We start from the raw sequence: 16,578 nt of genomic DNA, 5'->3' as shown, positions 1-16,578 counted from the left end.
TTGGTTGCTGGTAGTAAGAAAGCCAAACTCCCTTCTCATTTCTTTCCTGCTCCTCTTCTTGGGATTTTTCATCTACCAGGGAGGATGATCCAGCAGTGGCACATTTGCAGTTCCAAGCCCACATCAGGTGGCCTTCCTGCTACTTGTGGGTGCAGGGCTGGCTTTTCTTTTTCTTGCTCTGTTATTGAGTGCAGCACAGAACTTTTGATGTAGTTCACTGCTCACAACTATCCCCACCTAGCCTAGGCCCATGTCCATAGCAAGCAAGTCTCCCTGCCGAACTCATCCACAACACCTGACAGTTACCCCATGGTTCTCCTAGCTGCTCCTGAGGACCTAGTGGAAGCGATTCCGAGAGACAGAGCAGAGGAGGAAGTCACATTTCTTGGCAAGGTATGACTGGGGTTTTTGGTCACAGAAACAAATGTTCCTGGTATACAATCACTAGTCTTATTTATTTATTTGAAAGGCAGAGTTGCACAGAGACAGGGGAAGAGAACAAAAGATCTTCCATCTAGTAGTTTACTCCCCAGATGCCTGCAAAGGCCAGAGTTGGTCCAGGCCAAAGCCAGGAGTCCAGTGCACTATCCAGATCTCCCACATGAGTGACAGGGGACATTCTCCATGCCTCCGCAGGCACAACAGCATGGCATTGTATTGGAAGCTGAGCAACCAGGATGCAAACTGGCACTGCAGGATGGACTGCTGGCACTGCAGGCAGCAGTTCCATTCACTGTGTCACAACATCAGGCCCAGGCAACGTTTTTCTCAGATACGAAAATCTGAACGCCTATACTGCAGATGACTTCCACAATTTATTTGTGGGAGAAGCCCAGGGCATGTCTGTTATAAAGTGAGACATGACTCAAGAGGGTCTCCTGAAATCACAGCATCAATTACAAGTGATGTGGTGCTGGGCATTGTCCACAGGAGCAGTTCTGCATAGTTTAAATATTTTACTAATTTAAAAGATTTATTCATTATTTGAAAGGCAGAATAACAGAGAGACAGACAGACAAAGATCTTAAATCCTCTGGTTACCTTCCCAAATGGCTATAATGGCTGGGCCTGGCCATGTGGAAGCCAGGAGTCAGTAACTCCATCTGGGGGTCTCCCACTGGTTGGAAGGGACTCAAATACTTGGGACATCCTCCACTGCCTTCCCAGGTACATGAGCAGGGAACTGGCAGCAGCAGGGCAGCCTGGACTTGATTTGGTGCTCTGATATAGGATCCTTGCCTCACAGGGGGCAGCCTAACCCACTGTGCCACAAGGTCAACCCCCAGGTTTTCATTTTCACAAATGAATGTTGCATTTGCCAACCAAAATGAACACGTAAAATGGGCTGTGAAAAGCTCACATATTTCACACAAGTATCCTCTGTGCTTTAATTGGGGCATTTGCCTCATGCACTGTATCCCATCAAGTTTCCCAAGGTCAGCACCAGGAGAAGAGACCTGTGCAAACAGTATCTGACCTCACAGTGACTTCCTTTCTCTGACTGCAGGTGGACTCAGGATCCAGTGGACACTGTACGTATTCTAGAATGCCTCAGGTGCTGAGGAACAACTGAAGGGAGGAGACACTGGGACCTTCCTGCCGGTTCTCTTCTGGAGAGCCAACCTGATTCCAGCTTCCTGGTGGATTAAAAAGATTGAGGGTGTGGTAAAACAAAAACCAGAAAGACTAGCACATAGCTACAGGCATCTAAGGCAGGCTCTGGAAATAGCTATGTCATTTAGATGGTGGGGGTTTCTGTGCCCCAGTATGGTGAGTTTTTATGAGTGAGCGTGTATGTCTTTGAAAGTGCTTGGATGTGTATATGTGTACATACTTCCCACAGAAAAAGTGTTCCCAAATGCACAGCTCAAGGTTCAATTCTCAAAAAACAAAAACAAAAAAGAACCTGATCACCCTCCACATTTTATGTAAGTGAGCTCATTCAACCCTCACCCCACATGTGTCTGATGGTTAGGTCACAATTCCATGGCTTAGCTGGATATGAAACATACTCCCAAGATATGTGAAAAGTATTTAATACTAATGAAAACAGTTTAAAATATATTTAGCGAGCTGGAAAGGTCAACATGATTTGATCATCACACACTGTCTGCATACAATGAATTCTTATGCTATAATCCATAAAGATACCATTTATAATGGTAATAAAAACAATAGGAACAGGAGAAAAGTTTTACCATAATGCCTGGTGCTCATTTTTAAATGGTGGAATTTCACCATTTTTACTTCTTCTTCATTTACTTGTGTGGTACCTAGGGATTGGCAATAAATGAACATGTTGCTTTGCCTACAACAGAGTCCTTCTCCCCATAACGGGTGCTTTTAATTAAGTTCAGAAGCTCATAGGAGAGATGACATATTCAAATACAATAAACAGATATTGACCCCTGAGTAGTAGTGACCTTGGGAAACATCAAAACGACAGTAGCAGTTTATTTGGTTTCTAAACATGCAGGAGTCGTCCCAGGACTCTTACTGAAATACAGCAACCGTGGTGGTATTGGCCCCAAATAGTTCCCATGAATGAAGCTGCCTTGAGCTAGAAAGCTTAAGGCTCTGTTTCTCAGGTCTTTCACATTCTTCTCCTTCACCTTAACCCTCGCCCCATGCCCATTTCCACCAATACTCCCTGGTGCACCAGTGTACTGACAGTCACCATATGTCCTTTTAGTGCCCCTGGAGGATGCATGGGAGGAGCTTCCTGGTGACACGGAGGATAAAGAAACTCCAGAGTACACTGAGGTAAGGGCCCCCGCCTTCCTCTAAAACAGAAATGTTCCTTCCTCGGCTTCTTCCTTTCTCAACCATACGAAGAGAAGAAAACCTGACCATGGATAGGGTCCATGATACACCCTGTGCACGGTGAGGGCCACTGAGAGGGAGAGTTTACACCGACAGAGAGCTGACGCGGGACACAGGGACAAAATGACTGTCAGGACTGGACCACAGCAAGCTTTTCTCTGCAGCACTTCTCCTCTTTTGAAAGGAATTTTGTGACTTCCAACCACAGTGGACTGGAGAGACACATCCCCCATGAAGAGCTCATGCCTCCTGGAGTGAGTGTGATCACTCTGCTCACGTCTTTGGGTTCCCTCCATAGGACCACTCTTTCACATGGGGTTTCCCAGTGTCACCAAGGGCATTAAAGACAGGTGCAAAGGGACACAGAGTGTTCAGACCCTCATGGTGCCATTTTCTAATTACAGGTGATCTCAATACAAACAGCAAGTGGTATGTATTCGGGAATCACTTACTCCCTATAGTACGAATAGTCCAGATGACAGCACAGATGGGACTATCTTGGGGGCTTTAGTGTGGAAGGCCACCTGATGCCCAATTCCTGCTATGACAGAGGACTTGGAGTGCGCTGGTGGGAAATTAACTTCCTGATAAAGGGTAATGATCATTTTCTGGGGTCCCTGGAAGATACTGGCTTGTGCATGGGGGTGGGCTTTATCTCTGTGGGCTCCCATGTGTTACAGTTCTGAGTGTACAAGTTTGGCAGTTTGTGTGTATTACCCTAGTTATGTTCCTCTGAAGCCACTATCAGTTCTCTATAAAAAAACAATCACAGAGGTATTGCTGCATGGTTACAGGAATATGTATATAAAAAAGTGGGGGGTTTCAGATGCAGGCTGGAGTCATCATATTTCAGTGCACTAGGGAAAGTGAGACGTTGAGAGGTGGTGCCGTCAGCTCCTCTCCCTCCCTGGAAGGCTTGAAGCTGTGGTCAATGTCTGCCTGAAGGTCAGGTCCACAGAGCCCAGGAAGGGGCTGAGAGCACAGAGAAGGGGCAGGGTCATGCTGAGCAATCCAGGGGAGGAACGGGCAAGACTCTCTGTGAACACTTATTGTCTGTGTTTGTGTCTCTCAAGATTGGGTCTTACAGAGCGTTTCTGACTATACCAGTGACGATGAAGCCTCTTCAGGTAGGAGCAACACCCACAAAGACCAGAGGGTCAAATTAGGGCAATGCTTGGGTTACCCACTGCTTTGGACTCTGAGAGGACATAGGAACTCAGGAGGAAAAAAGACATTGTATGTAGACGTCTGATTTGTTCTTTTTTATATTAATTATAGAGTAGGAAGAGGTTTTATACCTATGGGATTGGAGCAATAGAAATTGTTAACTATCATTTCTTGCTTTACTATTTAAAACTTTACATTTGCTTTAATACTGACCACCCCTGGCTTTGCCATTGCAAAGATCAAATCCACTGCATTGTGACAGGACAGCACTACCTTCGAATTGAACACAAGAGATGTCTGGGTTTTGCACTGACCATTGTCTTCGTCCATTTCTGGCCACAACGTAATACCTGAGATTCGGTAATTAATCAGGAACAGAAATTTCTTTCTTACAAGGTTGAAGGTCAAAGAGCAAGGTGCTGCCATTGTGTCTCAGTAAGGGCTCCTTGCTTCATCCTCAGCTCAGGGCAGAAGGAAGAAGAGCACCCCCCCCACACACACACACCCAGGGTCAGTTGAGTTAAAGAATACTTGCTCTGGGCTGACTGGGGAGGCGCCAGCATCTTAGAGTTGTGAGGGCCAAGCATTACTCTGGGTTCATCTTGGCTTCCACATCTCATCCAAGTCTAGTGTTTGGAGTAGACTGTGTGACAGGCCATTATCCAGAACCTACTGGAGACGCTGCATAGCTGTACAGGCTGCCCAGAGGATGTGTGTTAGGGGATCCTGGGCTGGACACACACGCGGTCCTGCTGACCTCATCTCCTGGAATGCACTGGGCTCAGTGGAGGGCCTCTGGGCAGCAGGACTGGGCATCACTGTTCCCCTCAGATGCACTGCTTCAAACACAGCCTTTTTCCCCCTCCAGTCATGCCTAGCACGTTCCCTGTCCTCAGGCCTGCCAATGTCCTACCTCCCAGTCCTCCCACTGCTCAGGAAAACCCTAGCAAGTCCCATTTATTGATATGGCCAAGAATACACCTGCTGTGGATACCCTGTTGCCTCCTTGGCCGACTACCAGAATTTGAACAAATTAAATTTCCTCTCCTCTTTGGGTCATCTTTTCAACTGGATCAGGAAACATGGGATTCTTGTGATGATTCAATATTTCCAAACTCCATGAGGTTACCCCAGACATATGGGGTTGGTCCTCATTACCTTCCCAAGGCCCAACAAGCATCCATGACACTTGTTTCCCACCTAAGAAGTGATCTATAGATATATTGTTGTTCGTGGCAATATGTTTTTTAAAGATTTATTTACTTACTTGAAAGGCGGAGTTATAGACAGAGAGGGAAAAACAGAGTGAAATCTTCTATCCACTGGCTCAGTCCCCATAGAACCTCAATGAGCAGGTTGGACAAGGCCGAATCAGGAGTCCAAAACTCCATCAGAGTCTCCCAAACAGCTGGCAGGGCCCAAGCACGAAACATCCTACACTGCTTTCTGAGGCACTTTAGCAGGTAGCTGGATCAGAAGTGGAGGAGCAGGGACACCAACCAGGGATCCCATGGAGGGGTCCCCACAGGTGGCGCTTGAACCTGCTCCTCCACAATGCCAGCCCCAGGTGGCAGTATATCTTTATCTCGGCCTCCAGAGCTCCCATATCAGACAATAATGTGATTGGTAGATGACAAGGACAAAGGAAATGGACAAGAGTTATGAGACAAAATAGAGGAAGGGAAACACGAGGGATGGAAAACAATGAGTTGCACACATCGACCCAGTGGCTACCTATGGAGGAACAAGGTGACACTTCTTAGGCACAGTGATGGGAATCTGAGGGCTGGAAGAAGAAGTCAGAGTTCAGATCCTCTCACTCATTACAGAGGTGAAGCCATCTAGGCCTGGGATAAGGATACAGACATGGGGTCCAAGGTTGGCCTACATCATCTAACCAGCAGCAGGGATCCGAGTCCTCACCTCAAGCCTAATTCTCCCCTTTCCTTCTCTCTCCTCTGGTGCACACAGAAGGCAACCTGGCAGAATCTGAAAGTTATCTTGGCAGCGGCGATCTAGGGGTGAGTGATTCCTCTTTTATTTTTTTCTGACTCTCTTGCTTGCTTGCTCACAAGCACCTGGTCCTGCTTCTCCCACATTCCCTCCTCACCACAGTGGATGATTCGCATCCTGAAGGACCTGGTGGCATTCAGGCAGTGGATGTCCTTGCACTGTGGATGCTGGTCCAGTCTCTCTGCAGCCCTCCCCTCTCCCTTCATCAGCCCTGCCCTCACTCCTCACCCCCACACTGCACTATGAAACGGTACTGAGCAACCCGACTGCCCACACAGGGAACTTGGCTGGGGACAGGCAGGCAGGGTCCCAGTGTCAATGGAGGGAGGACTCCAGGGAAGTCTGACTCTGGCCTCCATGTCCCCCAGGACAGGGCTTTTCCTTAACGCCTGTTTCAGGAAACATACTTGTCTCCTTCCAGCTGTCCACATGTTCCCTTGACGTTAACTACCCTGAAAGTCTACAGGACATGGAGGACCTCGATGAAGATCAGGAAATGTGAGTTTGGAGCAGGTAGACGGGGGTCAGGGAAGTAAGGGCACATGGACTCCATTGCTTCACATTCTTTTGACACCTCAGGGAAGCCAACAAACTGGAGCCCAGAGGTGGAGAGGCTGCCGTCGAGCCTGACCTGGAGAGTGATGAATGGATGTTCAGGATCCACGCAGGTGAGTGAAAGATGCACCCAGAGGTGGTTCCAGGGACACATCCCCATTCCATGGCAGCCCTTAGGGCTCCCAGGCTGAGCCCCCAGTAGCTGCTTTCATCTGAAGGAAAGGCTGGAGATGCTAGCAGGATTGGCATGCAAATGACTTCGGAGGGGGATGTTAGTTGTGTTGTTTCTGGGGAAAGCCCCCAGAACTGTTGAACATCTCCCACTACAGGGTGCATCCCCACCTGCCCAACCCAAAGTCAACAGGCAGTTTCACAGGTGTGGGGAGACACTGTGGGTCATCCCTGACCTCTTCAAACTCAGGACGATTAGGAAGAGGGTGAGACAGAGAGAGGTGCCTTTGGGTGTCTTTTCACACCAGGAAGAGAGCCCACTGCACTCACCTTTGTATCCTTGTGGGTTCCCAGCCCATCCTGACACCAACTAGGAGCCAGCACAGAACACAAGAGCTCCAGGCCTTTTGGGGACCTCAGCCTCCTTTCTTAGAGCCTTTTTTATACGTTGATTGCTTTATTTTTCTGGGTGTAAAATTTCCTATGTACCTGTCAAATTCAAACATTTGGGCCAGTGCCATGGCTCAATATGCTAATCCTCTGCCTGCAGTGCCGGCACACCCGGTTCTAGTCCCAGTCGGAGCGCCTGATTCTGTCCCGGTTCCTCCTCTTCCAGTCCAGCTCTCTGCTGTGGCCCAGGAGTGCAGTGGAGGATGGCCCAGGTCTTTGGGCCCTGTACCCGCATGGGGGAGACCAGGAGGAAGAACCTGGCTCCTGGCTTCAGATCAGTGCAGTGCGCCAGCCGTAGCACACCAGCCACAGCGGCCACTGAGGGGTGAACCAACGGAAAAGGAAGACCTTTCTATCTGCCCCTTTCTCTCTGCCTGTCAAAAAAAAAAAAAAAATTCAAAAACTTGCCAGCAATTCAAGGCAAAGCTCACTTCGAAGATTGGCAGGAGCAGGGCCCCAAGCCCCTCTGTTCTTCTCATTTGTGCTCTAATTTATACTTCAATTACAAATACGCATTGGCTGTATGTCTTCAAAAGAAAGTCTTCCATCACATGTTCCATGCCAAAATATACTAAAGCAATAATGGTGGGGTTTTAATGCCACAGAATAATTCTTTGCCAATAAAATCTCTGAGATGACTTTTACAGGGAGGATAGAAAGAACTTCTACAAGATTAAGGAAGGAAACCAAAGGCTCTGTGCAGTTGTCCATAATTAACATGCAGCTCACAGGCCCCAGACCTGTGGGGTAAGGACTGAGTGGGCAGGGTCAGGACTCCCATTCTGTGTCATCAGACCTCCTGCTCCTCACAAGACCCAGGGGAGTAGGCCTTGGATTTGTAATCCCAGGGGCCAAGAGACCTCCCCCTTCCTGTGCATCAGGTTCACTGCCAAAGCGGCCAGTCCCATGAAGGCTGCCCAGGTGAGTGCCTAGGGGAATTCACAATTGTAGGACATCCACACCCCATCCAAATGGGCCTCAGTGCCCCCATGGCCCTGACTGCTGTGCAGTTCAGGACCTACGGTTACCTCCCAGGGCACAGGAGCCTTCTGAGAGCTGCACACCCACCCCACTGTCCCCACCCCAGCCTCATCCCTGTCCTCCCCACTGACCCCTGCTCCTGTGTCTTTCTTGCAGACATCTTTAGCTGCTCAGAAGTCTGCAGTGTGGAGTCCTGGCAATCAGAGGAGCTGGAGTTTCCCACACCATCGGAAACTTGAACTACACAGGAGACCCAACATCAGCCACATCCCTCCTCACCAGTCCTCTGCGAACTTTATATTAAATTCTTTCACCTAGTACTAGTTGATCTTTACATGCTTTTCTGTAAAATAAATACATCATAAGAAAACACCTTTAGCAAAGGCAGAACTTAAAATGATCAGAGAGCAGTCACCCTAGGGAGTACCACCATCATCACTCCCTCGAGAGGAATCTCATTTGGTCTTCACTGAGCAAAGTCACTGCCAGGTTGGCTGTTAAAATCTGTCCTTACAGTAATGACTTTCTAGGGTTTTTGTCTCACGTCTGTTCCTTCCTCTGGAAGGGATCATGGGGTCCATCTCACCCAAGATCTCTCACAAAGTCTTGGATGCCAATGTTATTTTTCACCTAATGGCAGCTTGGATGGCACAAAGTTCTTGGCTCTTCTTGAGCATCTTAAATATTGTCTTCTTTTTCCTCCCAACCCAGACCAGCTGGATCATTTTCATTCCCTTCTATGTTACTCATCCCTGTATTCTAGATCTCTGAATATTTTTCATATAATTCCCAGATTTTACTAGGCTATAAATGGCTTCACTCACTCAAAGTATGACCCAGTTTTCTGTGAAGGAGGAGTTTGAGAGCATATTGTCATTTCCGGAAACAGTCTGAATTATAATTATTAGCTTTAGATCATTGCATTGGTTTTTCCTCTTCCAGCAATCTCATTCATACACATGCAGGTATTCAACTTCTGGTATTCCTCTCTCATCTTCTGAAATCTTTGGTCAAGCTCCTATTCTGTATATTTCCTCTCTCACCTTCTGTTTCCTGAAAGGCACAGATCTGTTTGTGTTTCTTCTGGTTTGCATTTCATGGGTGATGTTAGTTTTTCCTGTTTTCCTCCTTCTTTCCTGAGTCTGCCCATTCATTTCTGAGCTTCCCTGATTCTTAGTATCATGTCCTTCCATGCTTGGTATCATTGTCTCAACCATGTCTCCCTCATCCTGAAAACTACCCCGCCGAGAACACAAATTACACAAAGATGGAAGTGTTTTCATGTATCAGAGAGTACTTTCTCTCTCTTTATTACTGATTCCTCCCTCTAGTACTTTTATATGGGGATGGGCATATTGCCACCAAGATTCTGGTTTTGTTCCTTTTAATAGAAAATTTGGTTTTGGGAATTCTGCATGAGCAATAGGATTCAGAAAGACTTGTCTTCACATAGCTTCTCTCAGTTGTTTTTGTGCAATGCTGGAAAACATGACACCTGATTTCTTGGCTCTGCAATTTACCATTATTCCATATGAGATTCCCCTCTGAAAACCCCTCTTTCAACTTAACCGGATCATTGCTACTCCATAGGAAGGCCTGTTATATAAGGAAACAATGGCCCCCAACTTTGCAAATCTAGATTTATAAAATCCCTTTCTATGAAGAGTCAGTATCAGAATCTCTGAGATTATGCAGTTACTTTCTATGATGTCTACAAAATTCTTTTCTCTGAGTGACTGGTTAGCCTGTCTTTATCGGTCACCATTTCATTCATAGGATCATTAAGTTTTAGTTTCTTTTGGTTTATTTGAATCACAAAATTTAGGAGTTTTGGTTTTTTATTTATATTTGTGGCATTTGAGTTTAGAATTAGTAATTTTCACTTTACTTTTACATCAGTCTTATTTCAGAAAAATTTGGTTTCAGTTACCAGAATGGTTTTTAGTTAGTTAGCTTTAGTTAGTGAGTGCTATGCATTTTGAATCCCTTAGACTATCAAACAGGTACATGCAAGATCAGGTTCACCTAGGTCCACAACTCCAGCAGAAATGAGTTTTGCCAAGTTCAAGCATAAACAGCTGGCTTACCACAATCCCTTGTGTTTGACACAGAATGGACAAGGATCATCTTACTGATTTGCCCTTGTCCTTAAATGCACTACCTTGGAAATAAACTCTCTAAGCAAAAGTACTCTTTGAATTTTCTTTGCTGATATATAAAAATTAATGTACAGGAAAAAAAACTGTTATCCATATAATGTCATGAATCCAATTCCTGAGCAATTAAAGATTTACACACACACATACACACACACTACAGGATGGGTGGCTTGGAAAACAAAATGATGATCTTATACTCACAAACCAGGAGTTCATGAATGAACTCTGGCTCCCTGGAGCCTGGGGATGTTCTACTGCTCACTGTCCAGGGACACCCATTGGTGGAATGGCTGAGCCAGGCCCACAGCTGCATCTTTCTTTTTCAAGATTTATTTATTTATTTGAAAGGCAGAGTCAGAGAGAGAGAGAGAGAGAGAGAGAGAGATCCTCCATCTACTGGTGGTTCACTCTCCAAATGGCCATAACAGCTGGGATTGGGTCAGGCCAAAGGCAGAAGCCAGGAGCTTCATCTGGATCTCCCACGTGGGTGCAGGGGCCCAGGCACTTGGGCCATCTTCCACTGCTTTTCCAAGTGTATTAGCAAGGTGCTGGGTAGGAGGTGAAGCAACCGGTCATAAACTGGTGGCCATATGGGATACCGGCATTCCAGGTGACAGGATAACCTGCTGTGCCACAACACTGACCCCCACAGCTGCATCTTAGCCCTGCCCCCCAACACACAAACACATACACATGGCATCGCTTGTTAGCAAAAGACAAGATTAATATCATACAAGCTCTTCAAGCCTCTGATACCCTATAAGCATGCACAGGTGATCTCTCCCCAAACTGTCCAGGCATTGGTTGGCAGGATTCATGGATGGCATGGTGTGCACCTGTGACTTCAGAAACATAGGCATGGCATGCAGAGGAGGCACTGGGCTGGCCTCCTCATGCACTTGTGCATGGTGCAGATAGTTCAGAGGCAGCAAGTCTAAAAGGGATAACAGTGGGTGGAACAGGAGCTATAGCCTCAGACACAGTGAGCAGGAGGCTAGAGAAGTAACTTCCTGGAAACCACTCCTGTTAAGCTTCTCATGTGCTTGGAGGGGCATTATGGACCTGTGGCTGGTTTACTGGCTATTCGAATGGGACATGTGGGAGACAACAAACCCCTACACCAGAGGCTGAGGATAAAGCATCAAAAACCAGGTAGGAGCACAAGAATGGGTCTAATAAAGGACCTTCTGCTGGTGAGTGGGTTATCTCCCTTGTTGGAGGGCACAGGGATGTGAGCTGTCTATGCATCATCTAAGATCAGGAGATAGGGACAGAGTGAGCATCTAGATCAGCCATGAGTCCCTGGATCTCATGTCAACGAGATTTCCGGATGACTCTTGGTTCATTAATGGGAATTTGAGTGCTGCAAGGGATATGTAGCAAAAGTAACATTTTTAGGCACATTCCTCCCTTGATGTATTTAAGGAAATGTGTGAAAGTACTGAATGAATGTTTAAAGACACATATATAACTTTATAAATACCTCTATACTTTGAAAAATAATATTGTGGGGCTGCACTATGGTGTAGTGGGTAAAGTTGCTGCCTGTAGTGCCGGCATCCCATAAGGGTGCCAGTTCAAGTCCCAGCTGCTCCACTTTTTTAATATATTTATTTATTTGAAAGGCAGAGTTTCAGAGAGGCATAGGCATAGGTATAGGCATAGGCAGAGAGAGAGAAAGAGAGAGAGTGAGAGTGAGAGATAGAGAATCTTCCATCTTGGGCCATCTTCCACCGTTTTCCCAGGCCATAGTAGGAAGCTGGATCAGAAGTGAAGCAGCCAGGTCTTGAATGGGCACCTATATGGGATGCAGGTACTACAAGAGGTGACTTTAACCACTATGCCACAGCATTAGCCCCTGCTCCACTTCTGATGTAGCTCCCTGTTAATGTGCCTGGGAAAGCAGCAGAAAATGTCCCAAGTGTTTGGGCTCCTACACACTCATGGAAAACCTGGATGAAACTCCTGGCTCCTGGCTTCTATCTGGTCCAGCCCTGGCTGTTGCAGCCACCATGGGAGTGAAATGGTGGATGAAGATTTCTCTCTCTCTCTCTCTCTCTCTCTCTCTCTCTCTCTGTATCTCTCTCTCCTCTCTCTAGTGCTGCTTTCAATAAACAAATCTTTTTTAAAAAAAGAAAAAGAAAGTTGTTTTTTACTTGTAAAGCTGCATCCTTCCTTCTGGGATGCTTCCCTCTCAAAGGAAGGAGGAAGTCAGGACAACCTTTAATTTACAAATGTGCACACCACAAATACATAAAACATGTATCCTAGAAATAAATACAGATAGAAACCAATCTGTAACATCCACATACCTGACGTTCACAACACATTGGGCTTACAAAACTAATATACACAGCCCCAAAGAGCTCATACAGAATTGGACACACACACTCAAGCTCTTCACAGAGGGGCCACTGAGCCCTCCTCTTCTGTGCTGGAAAGCATGGGGGTCAGAAACACCCAGAGAGATCCTTGCTGATAGTTCCATTGACCATGGGATGACACTAATCACCATGGACGTGTCAGTGCATCAGCCCTGAAACCAGGGACCTCAACATCAGTGGATTGTTGGCCACTCTTTTCCAGAAAGAAAACCCACATTTTGAAAACTTGTGGCACTTAAAGACTCCCGGGTCAACAAGGGTAGGTGAAGTCTGGCCTCTCCCCCTAATCCGTGTTTCTGGGGAGGTTACCTTGTAGGTAGTAAACCTAGGCACCAGGTCAGATGGCATGAGGCTGGAGGGATGGTCCTGTCACAGTGCAACCAAAATGGGGTTGTTTGGGGACTTCAAAGAGACCAGGAAATGGCACAGGCCTGAAGGCTACACACTCTGGGAAAGCCAGCTCTGGCCAAAGCAGCATGTCCTAGAGATACTGCCCAGGAGAACTGCAGGGCCAGCTCACTGACTCTCTTGGAAACACCTGGAGTCCACATGCTGTACGCCTCCCACACCTGAGGCGCTCAGGACCCATGGCTGACAACACCCTTTACAGACAACACCCCCCATGTGAAAGATACCCCTCACCAGGTCACAGGCTGGATGTCTGGTCTGAAAGCCCAGGTGGATGCATAAGGAGACTGTCTATTTTAGGACCCACTAATTATAGGCCAAGACACTTGGAAAAACTGTTGGACGTGTGTGCACATGTATGTTGCCCATGGACATAGCCAGAAGACAGGAGCAAGGCCATGGGTCATCCCCAGTCCCCAGGCCATTAATCTTTCCAGAAGTCCCTTGCTTCTACATTGACAGGTGGAAACACATATCGTATCCACAACAAAAGTTAAAACTCTTAGACAAATACGCATTACACACACATCTGTAAATGTGTGCATGTACTGAACAAACTGAGGAGGAAGTGTACATAACTGTGTATGTACTCCTATTGGTCTACAGAACAGACAGTGGTTCCTTTAACTGTGGAGCTATATGGGATAATCTGACACTGCAGAAGGGAAGAATATACTATGGCCATTATTTCTAGAGCTGTATATACTCAAAAATACATGCAAACATATGTTTCCAAAGTAAGTAACAGAGAAATAAATCCATGAGTATTATATCCATGATTCTATAACAAGACAATGTACATATACAAATAACTACACACACAACACTGGGGAGTACACACAATCTGACACACTTAGATACACGTATAGTCTATATAATCTAATTGTCCAGGCATTGGGCCCTCCACGTCTCACTGGCAAGCTTGGGGTATAACACACCTGGAGGCCCTTCACTGCCCATTCCAGGGCCCCTTAGTGCACACCAATCACCAGGGCCTTTCCACCAAAACAGCCATGACAACAGGGATCTGAATCTTGGTGGAAAGATGGCCACTCTTTCCATCAAAAGAAAAACACATCCTTTGAATCAGCCACGAGTCTGAGCAACTCAGATGCCAACAGAACTGAAGCTAGCCCTCTCTGTGGAGAATTTCCTCACACAGAGAGCTATGTTCTGAGGCTGACTTGGAGGTAGTCCATGAAGACCTGAGTTCTGGTGACATAAGGCTGGTGGCACAGGTCTGCCACGTGAGAGTGCCCTGAGGATAACTTGGGACTTCTGAGGGTCTTCTTGGATGTTTATGGCCCACACATTCTTGTGCAGGAAGGGAGATGGTCAGCCAAGGGCTCCTATGACCTCAACCCAGCCAGGGTTGCACATTTCTGGCCCATGATTGGCAGGTTCTGTTCTGTATGGTATTCATAACTAAAATAGTGCTCTTGTAGAAATCCTGGCCTATATACACTTATGAAAATGTACATAGACATTGAACAGACCCCTAAAGATACATGCTTAACTGTCTGACTACTTGTACCACTCCATAAACATATAGAAAATGGTTCGTTTACCTGCATTCTTGCATCCAGGATGCTTCAACTCCCTAGGAGAAAAGAATACATTAACAACATTATTTCTACAAACACAAATACATACAAACATGTACATCACAGGAATAAGTAAAGCATAAAAACACCTGATCCCACATGTATGAGAGTATAACAAGAAAGTGTACATGTACAAATAAGTTAGATACACAGCAAAGCACACACAACCACACACATACACACATTTACTTCCTTTGTCTAAAGGCCATTTGGGCCTTCCCTCCAGTATTGGCAATATTGAGTGTGTACACACCCAGGAAATCCCTTCACTGCCATGTCCATGGGTCCATGGCAACACCAATCACCAGGGACATGTCACTGAACTACCTATGGCAACAGGTAGCTCATTAGGGAGCTGAACGCTCTTTCCAAAGATGTTCACTAGAAGGAAAACCCATCTTTTGGTTAAGTCAGAGCTTAGAATCTCAGCTGCCAATGGGTCTGGCAGAAGCTGACCTCTAACCTAAGAACATTCCCTCACACTGTGCTCTCAGTTCACCACGCAGACAGTACACATACATGCCATCAGGCTGGATGGACAACCCTACCAGGAATGGACTTCAAGGAGGATGTTTGGGGACTTACAGAAGCCAGGCCCAGACCCTGAACACTATGCCCTATTACAGAGCTGGCTCTACCTATAACTCCCTTGTCCTAGAGGCCAATGTAGCTATCTAGAGGACGGGCTCACTGACTCATTGAGAAACAACTAGAAACCATGTGTCTTAGGCCTCCCACATTGAAAACCCAGGACTCTCAGCACCAGTGTGATCCTGGCATTCCCGATTGGAGAAGGGCTTTCAGGAATAAAACAAAGCCTAGAGGACAAAAGGGAAATGACAAATGACCATGACCACTTGAAGTTTAAACATAACACAGAAGCAGCGTGAAAACAGCCAACGCTATGGGGATCATCTGTGCGAATGCACATACGCAAAGGATGCTGCCTGCCCATTAAGTGGTGCCCTAGAAACATGTGTAATTTCGGGGTTTCTTTAAAGAAATGTTTAAAAGATACTGGTTTCACCTGAACATAACCCTACCATTCAACCCAGCCCAGCCCACTCCTTGGAATTTACCCAAAGGAATTTAAATTGGCAAACAAAAAAGGGGTCTGCACCCTAATGTTTATTGCAGCTCAATTCACAATAGCTAAGACCTGGAACCAACCTAAATGCCCATCAACGGTAGACTGGATAAAGAAATTATGGGATATGTACTCTTTAGAATACTATACCGCAGTAAAAAAAACAATGAAATCCAGTTTTTTTGTTTGTTTGTTTGTTTTTGTGGTGACCTTTCACTGGCTCCAAAACCTGGGGCCAGACTCTGCCCTCAACCTTGCTTTCCTCTCGGGGATGTGAGCTGCTTTGAGATCCTGGAATTCTGCCAACAACAAAACTCAACCCCGGACTTCCTTCACCTCTGAACACTCTGCAATCTCCATCCACACACCAGCCCTCCAAATTTCTGAGGCAATGAAGAACCAAAGTGATTCCATTTTAAAACAATAAAAAAGCAGCCTCCATTTCCCATAGCAGACCCGTGTCCTTGTAAAAGCAGGCGTTCAGGCATTCCGGAGATATCAAAGCTTACCAGGGACAGCTAGCTCGGTAGACCAAGGACAGCACAGTAGAGATTGCTAAACAAAGTAACTCCCTGTACCCAGAGCTTCCATGCTGTATGTAACTCTTTTTTCCTGCTGATGTAGCCCCTTTTTCCTTTAAAAACTCTCCCAAACAAAGACCGGGGCCTCACTCCTTCCTCCGCTGTGCCGGTAGGTTGGATGGGGTCCCTGTCACGGCTTGTACTCCCGAATAAACCTTGCTTTTGCAGTTCGGTGTGATCGACTCTCTGGGGGTC

The 16,578-nt window shown here is 46.4% G+C and overlaps 1 protein-coding gene across 42 annotated transcripts in view; it reads right to left on the bottom strand.

Annotated features, from left to right (window-relative positions):
* The window catches only part of LOC103347106 (uncharacterized), a 619,502-nt gene that overhangs the window by 433,085 nt on the left and 169,839 nt on the right, over positions 1-16,578 (bottom strand). For 35 of the 42 annotated variants that reach the window (XR_011383700.1, XR_011383690.1, XR_011383692.1 and 32 more), the window contains 2 exons: positions 8,292-14,711; positions 1,478-7,750 (listed from right to left, as the gene is read on the bottom strand). The exons of 3 other annotated variants lie outside the window; for them this stretch is intronic. The gene's annotated coding sequence lies outside the window, so the exon portion shown is untranslated. The remainder of the gene's footprint in view (positions 1-1,477; positions 7,751-8,291; positions 14,712-16,578) is intronic. 4 more of the 42 variants (XM_070061476.1, XM_070061478.1, XM_070061480.1 and 1 more) reach the window with 1 other exon arrangement.

Source organism: Oryctolagus cuniculus, chromosome 17 (assembly GCF_964237555.1).
Source record: "Oryctolagus cuniculus chromosome 17, mOryCun1.1, whole genome shotgun sequence".
NCBI classification, from domain to species: domain Eukaryota; kingdom Metazoa; phylum Chordata; class Mammalia; order Lagomorpha; family Leporidae; genus Oryctolagus; species Oryctolagus cuniculus.
Note: the sequence above shows the minus strand (reverse complement) of the source record. Positions and strands in the feature narration are given on the sequence as shown.